The following is an 8,336-nucleotide window of genomic DNA, read 5'->3' as shown; positions in this document are numbered from 1 at the left end:
AAGGTGCATGACTGAGCTCATTTACTAGTGTTCAAGGAGTCCAGGATTTGATTCCCAGCACTGTATATTTCAAGCACAGTGGCACATGGCTTTAATCCTAGCACTCTAGAGGAAGAGACAGGAGAATCAGAAGTTCAAAGGTCACGCTCAGTTACTTGCAAGTCCAAAGTGAGCCTGGGGCACATGAAGTCCTGTCTCAAAAGTTAAAAGCTAGTAATACTAAATATGAAGGAGAGTGACAGTTGCTGGCTTAACTGACATGCTTTTCTGATTGCTTTCCTCAGCTGCTGAAATATATATAGTAAGGCTTTAATACAAAATAGAATGTTAAGGTAATAAAACTCAACCATTTACAACATTAAATACAGACAACATTTATAGGTTACAGATGGGTTTATAAAGTTCATTCATGGATCTAAGGGGCCAATGAACTAATTTAAATATATAGTTCAAGACTAGATGATCTTGAAAAGTGGTTGAAGATTGACCCAAACTACAGTGTTTGGGTCATACCTGCATAATTTTAGGTAATCACAAAGTACAAAGGGAAGGCAAAAATAGCTCAAAAGTTCTCCTTAGCCATGAGGGAAATGCAAATCAAAACAACTCTGAGATACCATCCTACTCCTGTCAGAATGGCTAAAATCAAAAACACCAATGACAGTTTATGCTGGAGAGGATGTGGAGAAAGGGGAACACTTCTTCACTGCTGGTGGGAATGCCAACTTGTACAGCCATTTTGGAAATCAGTATAGTGACTCCTCAAGAAAATGGGAATCAGTCTACCACAAGATCCAGCAATTCCACTCCTAGGCATATACCCAAAAGAAGCACATTCATACAACAAGGACATCTGTTCAACGATGTTCATAGCAGCACTATTTGTAATAGCCAGAAACTGGAAGCAGCCTAGATGCCCCTCAACCAAAGAATGGATAGAGAAAATGTGGTACATTTACACAATGGAGTACTACTCAGCAGAAAAAAAACAATGGAATCTTGAAATTTGCAGGAAAATGGATGGAACTAGAAGAAACCATTCTGAGTGAGGTAACCCAATCACAAAAAGACAAGCATGGTATGTACTCACTCATATGTGGATTTTAGACAGAGTAAAGGATTACCAGCCTACAAGGAGTAAACAAGTAAACAAGGAGGACCTGAAAAGAGACAAACTTTGTCCCCTGAAGAAGGGGAAAGGGTCACGATCCCCTGAGCAAATTGAGAGCATGGGAAGAGGGGGGAGGGAGCTATGAAATTGAGAAGGGAAGAAGAGGAAGGGAAGCAGAGGTCATGAGGGAGCAAAAAGGTTGAGTCAGGTGTAGATTAGAAGAAAGGATATGTGATAGGTAGGGTTTTAGTTGGGGGGTTGGTAGGGGAGGGAGGGAGATGGGAACTGGGATCGTCATGTAATTCAATCTTGTTTGTAATTCAAATTTAAAAAATGATTAAAAAACAAAAAAAGAAAAAGAAAAAGAAAAAGAAGGTCCGAAGTTGGCAAGAAGACACTTCTATCAAAAAGAATCTAGCCGGGAGTGAAATGGACTCTCAAGTCTCGAAAGGGATACACCACCAGGTTTATTTCTTTATAGGGATGGAGAAAAAGAACAAGGGTAAAGAACCACACAGTATAATATTGACAATATACTACATGGTCATAAATAAAACATCGAATGAATTCTTATTCCAGAAATAAAAGGAAATTTGTTCAACTCAACAATGAACATGTGCGAGAACGTCAAAGCACGTATTTCACAACGAGGAACTGAAAGTTCTTCCTGTAAGGTCAGGAATGAAGCCCAGACATTCTCTCTCTCTCTCTCTCTCTCTCTCTCTCTCTCTCTCTCCCCTCTCCTCTCCTCTCCTTTTTTCACCATCATATTGGAAGATATAGCTAATGCAATAAGACAAGGAAGGACAGCAAAAGCTTCACTGGTTGGGAAGGAAGAAATTGTGGATGGCAGAGCTGTAGATGTAAGGCACCCACAAAAGATACTACTAGAATAACAAGGCATTGAGGCAAGGTTGTAGGATTCAAGGTTAACAGAGAAAACTAATCATTTATGTATCAACAATAAACAAGTGGAATTTGAAATTTACACCACAATGCTGTTCACATTGGAGTCCCTGTGAAATATTTATGTACAAGCCTAACAAAATATGTTCAATGTCTTTATGAAGAAAGAGCTCTGAAAAACGGATGAAGGAACTGGAAAGAGAGGGCTTGTGATTGTGGCTTAGTGGTTGAGCACTTGCTTAGCATTTGCAAGGCTATGGGTTCAACCTCCAGTCTTCTTCCATCTTCTCCAAAAGATTATTCATCATGATGAGTTAAAAAAAATAAAAAAGTATACTCACAAAAGAAATCGGAGAAAATTTCACTAAAGAAATAGATAGCCAATGATCTTGAAAGACTTAATATTGTCAAGATCTGATATTTTTCTCAACTTGCTCTATAGATTCAATGATTTGACTCCCAATCAAACTCTTACCAAATTACTTTATGGGTATTGACATTTTCTTCAAAAAATAATACTACCTTGACCATATGAGCTACCAATCTAGCTGAGCTAGGCTTGAACTCTTCTAGTATTTACCTAAATAGGTTTGAATAACAGCTTTATCTATGAGTACCATAACATGAAAGTTATCAAGATGCCCTTCAGCAGGTGGACCGGTAAGTCCACTCAGACAATGGAGCAGTTTAACACTATAAAGAAATGACTTACGGGATCATGGAAACACAAGAACCACATTAATCCATACTAAATAAAAGAAAGCAGTTGAATGCCTACTTCCTGTGTAACTTCAACTGTGCAATGTTCTGGAAATGGGACAACTGTGGAAACTTACTGGATTAGTGGTTGCCAGGATTTAGCTGGAAGGGGGATGGAATGAGTTGAGAACAAATAAATTTTTCGGGCCAAAGGTGTTATGTATTATATATAGCACAATGGTGGAAACATTGTAGAGTTTTCAAAACCTACAGAATGTGTAACAGCAAGAGTGAGCACTTATGTAAACTGTAGCGTGGGAGACAATGGTACCTCAATACAGATTCCTCAGTTGCTGGGAATGCATACTTCTTGCTAAGCCATTGAAGCTGTGTGGGGCAGTGTTATATATTTGGGAGCTGTCTTACTTTTCTTTTCAAGATCATTTTTTTTTGACAACTTCAGTATAATGTTGCCATGCATTTCTTTTCATTTTAATTTTCTTTCTTTTGAAAGCTTTAAACTTTTATTACCAAGGATATCATTACAAATATTAATTTCAACTCCCAGTTTCACTTTGGGCACTTGCACCTTTGACATAGGGTGCTTTTAAGTAATTTTCATTGTATTTATTCATTTGTTTTTTTTTTTTTTTGAAAGAGTGGATTTTCCCAAATAACCATTTTTTTCCCTTTTTTATTTGAATTAGAGACAAGATTGTTTTACATGGCAATCCCAGTTCCCTTCTCCCTCCCGTCCTCCCCTACCATCCCCCCAACTAAAACCCTACCTATCACATATCCTTTCTTCTATTCTTCCCCTGACTCAACCTTTCTGTTCCCTCATGACCTCTGCATCCTTCCTCTTCTCCCTTCTCAGGGTTAGGGTTAGGGTTTTTTATTCTTCAAGATCCAGAAGCTAGACCATGTCCGTTTATATTATTTTTTCTCAGAGTCGAAAATTTGTAACAAGAAAAAAGTGAATACTTAGAGACATGAACAGTGTCTCCCATACAGTGGCCAGGGGAGGGAAGATAAAAGGGAAGTCTGTGGGTTTACCCCTTTGTCAAAGCAGAAGTAGGACCCCAAAGAAAGGGCCAACTTCCCTCCATTCAGCTGGGAGTCCAGAGACCACACTCGGGTAAGTTTAGGACAGCAGCTGGGGGCAGGGTGGAGGCAGTCAAAGGCTAGGCCAGAGAGAACGTGGGTAGGAGTGCAGGTTCCAGTTTCTCTAGGTGACATCCCCGTGGGGCATCACGGGCTGAAGACATGAGCACTGAGAACATGAAGCTACTCATCACCTGCTCCGTGTCCTCCAAGGAACAGCAGATGGCCACCCAAGCACATCACTTCAGCTTAAGCACGGGGCCCATCATGCCGCAGAGATTCGTGTGGCCTAGTGTGTCCGGTAGTCCAAAGCTGGGCTGCACTCCCTCGACAGAAGCTTACACCTCGGCACTTTGTTGGACCTCCGTGGGTCAGACATATTGTTGGTGGACATAGCCAACCGAAGACCACGCTGTTCCTCTTTCACTACTCATGCTTCTTTATTTTTACCACATAGTGGAGGGGCAAAAATTCCACAGTAAAGGCTATTTGTAGGAATTCAGCTATAAGGTTACAGTTCTCTAGAACAGAAATAGCATGTGGATTGGAATTTTATCTCATCTGATTAAATTACTGCAGCTGATTAAATCCCTGAGCACTCACGGCAGACCAGACACGGGAGGCACTCCAAGCACACCGTCATTTTAGCTCTTAGGCCAATCAGAAGAAGCCAGGAACACCATTAACTGGGGCCCATGGGCACCACTAGGAACCTTCACAGAGCTGGCCCCACTTTGGTAAGACTGCAGGAAAGGGAGGAAGGGCTAAGTGGGAGGATTCAGGTCTGTTGAGCCAGAACCAGGCTCCTTAGTCATTATTCTTTAAATTAACAAACTATTTTTGAATATTGTATTTATCATCATTTTTTTATGTGTATAGATGTTTTGCCTGCATGCATATCTGTGTACCATGCCCATGCAGTGCCCAGAGAGGCCAAAAGATGGTGTTAGATCCCCTAGAACTGGAGTTAACAGAAGGTTATGAGCTACTGTGGGTGCTGGGAATAGAACCTGGGTCCTCTGGAAGAGCAGCCAGTGCTCTTAACTACTGAGGCATCCTGTTAGCCCCTTTATTCACTATTCTTAATTATATGTAAAATGTTAGGTTTTTTTTTTTTTGGTCACAAACAAAGTGGCTTCACCTGCCTACACAGATCATTTGTTCATTGTGAGAATTAAAATAATGCATTTTATAATGGAAAGGTAAAGAAAATATTGACCATGAAATATTTGGGGCTTCGTGACTATCTCAGGCTATATTACTCTGCACTGTTACTATTACTTTTGTTCCTGGTCCAATTTAGGTTGTATTAGGTTAAATGTGTTTATAAGTCAGGACTTTAATGTTCTGAAACCCAAATTTCCTTAAAATTACTTCCTTTGGGGGGGGTAACAAATAAGAAAATGCAGCAAGAGATATCCACTGTGGCTTTTCTGTTATTTCAGAAGAGCAGCTGAGAGTGAAAGGCATTCTCAAAGTAGAGAAATGAGCCATGGGGTTGGAAACCACTGCCAGATTCATGGTGCGTTGCAGTGCTAGACCACTGTATCTTGGATACACTTTTACTATTGCCTGAGTTTGATGGGGCAAAATGTACCCCCAACCAGGTGCTTTTATTATAGGTAGGCAGGAGGGGACAACAGAAGTCTAGGACATGTGTCTGTCCCTGAAAGCTCTCCTGGGAGGATGCTATCTCATTTTCAAATGGCTCTCTTCCACTACAAAAAGAGGCACTCCAGAAAGTGACCTGTGCTGTGTTTTATAATCTGGACAATTTGCTAAGCTATAGCGTTGAAGAGCATCCTGTCCAGATGGTATTAGAACAAAGACCCCAGCTGTTGAGGGCAGAAGCTCAGTGTTACAGTGTTACACTCTAAATGTTACAGTGTTATAGTCTAAGCACATCTACAGGTGTTCCTGAGAACCACAGGAAAGAGGGAGAAGTACGCCAGTCCAAAGTCACACAGAGAACTGCCCTCTGCAAGACACCTCCATTTCGCTGGGCGTTGGTGGCGCATGCCTTTAATCCCAGCACTCAGGAGGCAGAGGCACGCAGATCTCTGTGAGTTCGAGGCCAGCCTGGTCTCCAGAGCCAGTGCCAGGATAGGCTCCAAAGCTACACAGAGAAACCCTGTCCCGAAAAACAAACAAACAAACAAAACCCAACAACAACAACAAAAGACACCTCCATTTCTAGTCTACTGAGAGGCAAAAGGCAGAAAAGTGGTGTCCATGGTTCTATCCCTTAGGAGGCTGAACATCCTTAATACAGAGGAATTGTTTACCTGCTTTTGCTATTCTAGGAGGAAAACAGTTACCAAGAGCTGAAGGAGCTGCACATCAGAGAGTGGTGCCAGGTGGAGATGTGGCCAGAAATCTCTCACAGCCCTAAAGCTGCTGCAGATCTGAGAATTGACCAACAGGACATGAGATCGATGCCTGCAGTCTTGCCAGCGTAGCAAGCACGGGAGCAAAGATCAGAGTGCACCAGAGAAACATGGTAGGTTGTTGGCTGAGAGGGTCAGGCTCGGTGCCTCTGGAACAGTCAGACAGCTCGCAATGGATGTCCAGCAGCTTCCTTAGATGTCCGTCTGGGCTGCTGAACATGAAGTGGCAGCCAGTGGAGACACTGCATCTTGCTGTTTACTGTTTCCCTTCTCCCACCACTTTGTCCACTACCAGAAGAGCTGTGCCTAGCAGACTGAGAAGCCGGCACTTCTCAGGGTGAGCTGCCACAGGCAGGAACACTTGCAAGATGGACATGAGATTCAAGTTTTAAACTAAAAAAAAGCAAAGCAAGTCTTTCAAACAGAAATGAAACCGGGCGTTGGTGGCTCACAACTTTAATCCCAGCACTTGGGAAGCAGAGACAGGATTTCTGTCAGTTCCAGACCAGCCTGGTCTACAGAGTGAGTTCCAAGACAGCCTCCAAAGCAATACAGAGAAACCCTGTCTCGGGGGGAGGGGGGGGAGGGGGGAGGAAAGAAAAGGAAAAAAAGAAAAGAAAAAGATGCCAATGGTTAAAAAAAAATTAAGGCATGTAGACATCTCCCAGTTGGAAAAGGGGACTGTACAGAACAAAAACTAGCTGTATTACAGATTCAAATATATATTTACATATTAGTAAGAAAATGTCATACACAAATATGTTACAGTTAGACATGGTGGTAAGTGAGCATTGAGAAATGGGTTGGGATTTGGGTAACACCAAGCTGGGAAAGGAATTCAGAAGGAAGAGCCTAAGCAAAAGCAGCAGTAATTACCCAGAACTGCTGCAGGGAAGCTCAGACTGGCCTTAGTTTAGTGAAGATTGGCTAGAGCTCCAGGCTGTAAAATAACAGGGTTGGAGGTCACTTTATATGCGATGGCAGAGACGACTAGGCCGATGACTATGGCACCATGCCCTTTTCCCCATCCACTGGAACCTAACTCATAATTGGAGGTCAGAATTACTTGACTGAATGGAGCGACTAGGTCATCAGGTGGACTGCCTTTTGCATATGAGTAGTGAGCAGCCATGAGGGTTTTGTGACTGTTCTGGCATCGATGAAGAGTCTAGAGCACTTGTGCCCTTCATCTCGCTGTTGGATTATTGAAACAAAATGGACTCCAAGAAATTGGAATTTCCTCAAGGGTCTCATGTTGAGAGAAGGAAAAGCCTGGAACTTGGCCAGGAGAGGACTTGTCTTTGGGGAAAGACTTCACACAACTTGCCACACTCTTCGTGTGGAAGAGACTAGGGCAGAGACAATGATGGGTGGGTGGGTGGTACCCCACCTTGACCAGGACTTCATAGCTATACATACCTCTTGTTTTGTATATGCACTTAAAATCTCTCTCTCTCTCTCTCTCTCTCTCTCTCTCTCTCTCTCTCTCTGTGTGTGTGTGTGTGTGTGTGTGTGTGTGTGTGTGTGTACTCTGATCCTCTTCTCAGTGTGGCCATATTGACTCACTTTCCCTTTTCTGCTCTCACTGTCACTTGTTTCATTGGTCTATTGAGGATGAGCGGCAGAGCTTGACTTGTGAGGGATGCCATGGCCGTTGTTTCCACATCTTATGCTGAAGGGCCTTATTCCCACTCTGGGAAGGTTTATTCTGGTTGGAGGATTGGACAAAGGACTGTGAATGAGACCTCTCCAAGAACACTCTAGACATTGGGAACACCTATTTGGGGATTGATTTCCAAAATCTGCACTTGCTGATGGGGTGGATTCTCTCTAATTTCCAACTCACTTAGATTTCACTCTGGTTTTGCTTTTTGAGACAGGTTTCCCTCTGTGTATAGCCTGGCTGTCCTGGAACTCACTCCGTAGACCAGGCTGGCCTCGAACTCAGTGATCGGCTTGCCTTTGCTTCCCGAGTGCTGGCATTAAAGGCCCGGCGTCTACTTAGCTCGAATCGTTTCTGTCTCGGCCGAGAGAGGAGATGGACAACATGGCATGCCCAAATCCTCCTCCTCCTCGGCAACAGTCCAATCCTCTCACTGCTCGGTGGACCCCCCCCCACACACACCGGA

This window comes from Cricetulus griseus, chromosome 2, assembly GCF_003668045.3.
Source record: "Cricetulus griseus strain 17A/GY chromosome 2, alternate assembly CriGri-PICRH-1.0, whole genome shotgun sequence".
Classification (NCBI taxonomy): Eukaryota; Metazoa; Chordata; class Mammalia; order Rodentia; family Cricetidae; genus Cricetulus; species Cricetulus griseus.
This window is presented reverse-complemented; position numbering follows the sequence as displayed.